Raw genomic sequence first — 5,855 nt, 5'->3', positions numbered from 1 at the left:
TATGATGTCCATTTATTTAAATTGGTAATAACTCTTATTCCTCAATTAATTTCTAATAGTCTTTAGGCAAATTTCCCCAGTGTGGAAGGAAATAACAAAACTGAATAAGACGTGTAGGCAACAATATCTCAAGTGTTTTTTGAGGAATAGAAGCCATATTATGAAGTGTTAAACTCACATCCCCACCTCTGGTATGAAATTCAGGGTAGGCACCCCGCCTCTGAACCCATGAGAGCAAGATGAGTAATGAACTGCGTCCATGCCCATGATCAATGCCTTAGGCACAAATGAACATTTGAGAATTAAACGATTCTGCCTAGAGCCAGGGATTTGAAGGGGAAACCCTACTTCACAACAATATCCTTTCCCATTTTCAAATACTCTTATAAATCTTCTCAAAAATGTCCCCGTCCTTCGTTTGTAACTTAAGGCCCTCCTTGTTATGCTTCCAATCTTCCCATCTAGTTAATGACTCCCCTCTTTATCCTCCAAAGTTCAGAGTGTTTGAGGAAAGATCCCTGAGTCAAACTGAAGATAGCAAGACACTAGCTTTATATTTGCTGAGCTTCTTGTTTCCATAATCACAACTAGAATTCCCAAGACCTGATTTTGTGACCATCTACTCAAGAATGAATTTGGGTCGGGGCACCTGGGTGGCTCAGTTGGTTAAGCGTTGGCCTTCAGCTCAGGTCATGACCTCAGGGTCCTGGGATCGAGCCCTGCATCGGGTTCCCTGCTCAGCGGGGAGTCTGCTTCTCCCTCTCTCTCTGTGCCCTCTATCTCTCTCTCTCAAATAAATAAAATCTTTAAAAAAAACAAACACAAACAAACAAACAAACAAAAAACCCCAAAACCAAACAAAAAGAATGAATTTGGGTCTTCTGAGCAAAATGTTTCTCCAGAGTTGATGCCTTGTTTCCAGCATATCCTCATGTGTAGGGACCTATGGGTTTCCACCCTTGATTTCAAAAGCAGTTCTTGGCCATGACCATGTGTTCTTTCCACATGGAACTGGGACAAGTCATTCATGCTCAGATCTTCTTCCCATTTTGATCAGTCAGAATAGTCACTCCTCCTTCCTGGGCAGTCAGGGAAACAGACAGAAACAGAGGGACAGACAGAGAGAGCACACACACACAGATATGCAATTTTTGCAGACTTTTTTAAAGGGAATGTGGAATCTGTCTAGGGGAGTCTTCCTAACGCTTAGCAACTTTTTCGTCTCTTAATTCGCTGGGCAAACAATGGCGTATGTTTTACTAAAGCAATTTTTCTCCCACCCCCCCTAGACTACCCTTCCGGGTGGGCAAGTTAGTTTTCACCCAGAGAGGATCCTGAAATGGTTCAGAACAGCACGCTTAGGAAATCAAGTCTGAAACCACGCTGTACCTTGGGCTGAAACACTGTTTCCTATTCTACTTCCCTTCTCAACTCATGCCGGCAGCCCCTTTGTCCAATACCGCTCAAGAGCTGTTCCTCAGGACGACAGCACAAAACCATCACAAATAATACAGTAATAGCAGAATGAAAATGTCCCCGCTTTGAATAATATAACCTCCTTCCTCTTATTAAATCCTGAGGGTAAAATAAAAGGCTTCAAATTAAATCCCCTTGCCATTTTAAAAGTCTGAAGAAATTCAAGTCCAAATCCTTCTCCCCAGGGCCTCATGCTGTTTAGTCTCCGCCAGGGGCGTCTTAGCTAGATGCTGAGGGGCAAACACGACGCACCTGGCGATCTCTCATCGGACTGGTGATCCCTGAAATTGAAGTAATTCCAAACCGAGTCTCACATTGTACGGAGGCTATTTGAAGAGTCCCTGAATTAGCAGGACATACTTATTATAGCAGCAGGGAGGGCCATCAGAGATACTCCTGTCATTTTTGCAGAGTGGCCCTGTCACAGGTTGGCTTTCTTGGGAAGCAGAACCTGAAACAGCCTGTAGTATGTAGGATGTGTATTAATGAGTTCCCAGGGGATTTAAACTTGGGAAAGGGCAGAAGGGGAAACAAGTAGGTAAGGGAAGGAAAGTGGTGATAGAGACCCCAGACAGCATTGGCCAACCTCCACAGGGAGCTAGAAGGATTCACAATCATCCCAGTTTCAGGCCAAGATGTCGGGACTTTATCCTGCCTCACTGACCAGGCACTGAGCCTGGGCTGTCCAGACAAGGATGTGACCTGGGGCCAGGTGGCTTTCTGCATCTGAGGCCATCCCTGGGGTGGGGCTGACAGCTGAAGGGAAGACTGTTTCTGCACTAACGGTCTTCCCAGCCCGTGACCGAGTCTGTCATTGAAAGGGGCCATCATGCCCACCACACTGGCCAGCATTACAGCTTGCTCTAGTCTCCCTGTTCTTCTAAGTGTCCAACCTCTACTGAGTCCAGTGCTTCTCCAGGGCTGAGTGACGCCTCTGTCTGGTGGAGGAACCGCCACTTCTGGGCATTGGAGGAAGCATTTTAGCCCTCTTCAAAGGTCTGCCATTACTGCTTCTTGCTATGGAGTAGATTTCCTTGGTCTCTGAACTCTGCCCCCGGGGGCCACCTCCTTGCCTTCCCTCTGTTTGCTTCCGCTGCAGAATCCCTTTTAGCAAATTCCTGAAGCTGAGCTGCCCTTGATAATTCTATAACCTAAGGCCCTAGGGGCCTTGCAAGGTTCTAGACCTCCGCCACAGGCCCTTCTCAGGAATCCTTCTATTTTTAGAACAAAGTGTCTAGTCCTTAATCGGTATATTCACTTTGGAAATCTATCTAGCAGTATCCACTAAAACAACCTAAACATACCCCTTGACCCGGAAATTCCACTCCTAGGTGTGCGCCCACAGAAATGCAAACATTTGCTCATCAAGAGACACGCACAAGAATGTCCATAGCAGCCCTATGATAGCAGCCCCAGACTGGAAACAGCCTCAATGGTCATTAACAAGGATAAATACAGTGATGAATCCGCATATAGTGGAGTTCCATGCAAACTATGGCTACGTATGCAAAACATGGAAGCTTCTCACAAACACGATCGGGTCAAAAAAGACACAGAAGAATATGCCTTGTATCATTTTATTAACATAATACTCAACACCAGACGGAACGAAGTTTTGCCGCTAGAGACAGGGTAGGGTTACTCCGGAGGGGGTAGCAATCAGAAGACAGAAGGGCAGCTCCTGAGGCTGGTGGCACAGTTGTGCACAGTTTGTGAAAATTCAATGAACTGTATGTATGCTTATGATTGGTGCTCCTTTTTGTATGTTGCTCCTAAATGAAGATTTACTAAAACATGAAAATCAATACAAGATTTATTTCTAGACCTTGAATCTTTAGTTTCTAGCTCAATGACAACAGTGAAGGGCACCTGGGTGGTTTAGTAGGTTAAATGTCTGACTTGATTTTGGCTCAGTTCATGATCTCAGGGTCATGAGATCAAGCCCTGGGTCGGGCTCCACACTCAGCTTTGGGAGTCTCTCTTTGAGATTCTCTCTTCCCCTCTGCCCCTCCCCCTGCTCACACATGTGTGTGCTCTCTCTCTCTTTAAAATAAACAAATAAATATTAAAAAAAATAACAACAGTGACATTTCTTCCTGCCTCCTCATATTTTTCAAACATGGTATACATCTCTGATGGAACTGACTTTCCCTGTATTGTTCCCCTTTTCCTGTTGGGATGGCTCATCTAAGTTTTTACCATTTTAACAGTATTTTAAAGTTGTTTCTTTCTTGCCCATCAGGCTAACCCTGTTTTCAGAATCTGAAACTCTTTACTTTTAATCTTGGTTTTTTTGCATTTTTTCTAACATACGCTTTGAGATTTTTTTTTTTTAAAGATTTTATTATTTATTTATTTATTTGACAGAGATAGAGACAGCCAGCGAAAGAGGGAACACAAGCAGGGGGAGTGGGAGATGAAGAAGCAGGCTCATAGCAAAGGAGCCTGATGTGGGGTTCAATCCCATAACGCCGGGATCACGCCCTGAGCCGAAGGCAGACGCTTAACCGCTGTGCCACCCAGGCGCCCCTGAGATTTTTTTCTTGTGGTACCAGCTGTTGTTAGAGATTTGAAGACATTGAGAATTAGCCAGCCAAATGAATGCATCCATTGCTCAACAAAATCTTATCTTCCTTCACTTCCTTGAGTAAGAAGATCCCACCCAGAAGAAGTCTCCATTCAACTAGCATCCAAGCTGGACATAGACTTGTTCTGCCATTGTCTTGTCGTGCTTCCTGTCATAGACCTCATCTTTCTTGCGTTCTCTTTAGATTGATCATATGCCCCTGGTTTGCCCAGGACAGTCTTGGTTTAATCCTATTGGTCCAGTAAAATTATTTGTGGTGGGTTGAATAGTGGTCCCCCAAAAAGAGCTATATCCCTGGGAACACTCATAATGTGATCTTATTTGGAATAAAGGTATTGACAGATGTAATTAAGGTAAGGTTTTCAAGATGAGACCTATCTGGATAGAATGGGATGGGCCCTAATTTCAACGATGGTGTCTTTATAAGAAAGGGAGAAGACGCAGAGAAGAAGGCCATGGGAAGAGCCAGGCAGACATTGGAAGGATGTAGCTGCAAGTCAAAGAACACCAAGAATTGCTGGAAACCCCCAGAAGGTAGAAGGAGGAAAAGAAGGATCCTCCCCAAAGACCCCACAGAGACATCCAGCCTCCAGAATTGTCAGAGAATAAATTTCTGTCGTTCTGAGGCACGACATTTGTGATCTTTTTTGTATGGCAGCCCTAGGAAACTAACAAGTTAATAGCCCCCATTCAGTATCAATAGGCCCCAGGTTTGGATGAAAAATTACATGATCACCCTTGTTCTCTAGGGGTCCTCACTCTGTGCATTTTCCTTGGTCATCAAATGCCTAATCAGTCTCCTCAAAATAACCCTGGCATATTAAAACTTACCTGCTCACCTATGAGTAATTTGTGTGGTCTTCACAGGGTGTGCCTCTCAGATCGGCCCCCATTTTCTGTAGCTACTTGGTTCTACTAGCCCAAGGTTCACTGGCACAATTTCTCAGAAGCCTGTACAGGAGATGCTATCTCTGCGGCTTTAAAAGGATAATGCTCTGCTTTTCCTTCGATCTCAAATTCTTGCGGGGGAGGTATTATAAAATTATTCTGAGACTTTGCCTCTCTTTCTCTGAAGATGTCTTGGTATTTTCCCAGTTGCCTTTCTCAGAGTAGAAGCTTCTCAAAGTTAAAGCCCTTCTCTATGTCTTGGGCCAAACTTCTCTGATGAATTTAAGCTGTCCACTAGTTTCTCGCACTCTGCTTTTGTTCCTATTTCCAAAGCCTATGCATTCTGTGCACAAGCTTACTTCAATGCATTTTAGCTCATTGTACTTGTGATAGGCCTTTCAAATTTCCCACCATCTCAGTTGAAAGGCAAGTTACATTTCAATAGATTAATGGATTACAGGCCATTCCTTCGACTGACTCCTTTTATTACATTCCCCTCTCTCTGGTTGAAGCCACAGTCTGTGGCTCTAAAATATTTAAAAGGCTACCATGAAACCATGTGATGGTAGATGACTCCAGGAACCTGGGGGAAAAAACCCAGCGAGCCCCACAATCTCTCCTATGTTCTGCATGTAACCTAAAACAAGGCGAAGAGAATTGGGGGCAGCCAATCTCATGGTGCCTAAATGTGCCTGATAGAACAATTCTAAGGTTAAATAATCTTTTGGTTTATAGCTCTGGCTATGAACCAACACAAATAAGATAAAACCATTTCACCTACTAGAAGATGTGGAAACAGATGCTCTGCCTTTTGTGATGTAAGTTTCACCTTAAATTGAAAAGTCTTTGCTTTTCTCCCAGAAATATGACCCTTGACTAGTCCTTGGTCTCCCCCCCCCCCCCC

Source organism: Ursus maritimus, unplaced genomic scaffold (genome assembly GCF_017311325.1).
Source record: "Ursus maritimus isolate PB19 unplaced genomic scaffold, ASM1731132v1 scaffold_20, whole genome shotgun sequence".
In the NCBI taxonomy this organism is placed as follows: Eukaryota; Metazoa; Chordata; class Mammalia; order Carnivora; family Ursidae; genus Ursus; species Ursus maritimus.
The sequence above is the reverse complement of the archived record's forward strand: the minus strand, read 5'-3'. Positions refer to the sequence as shown.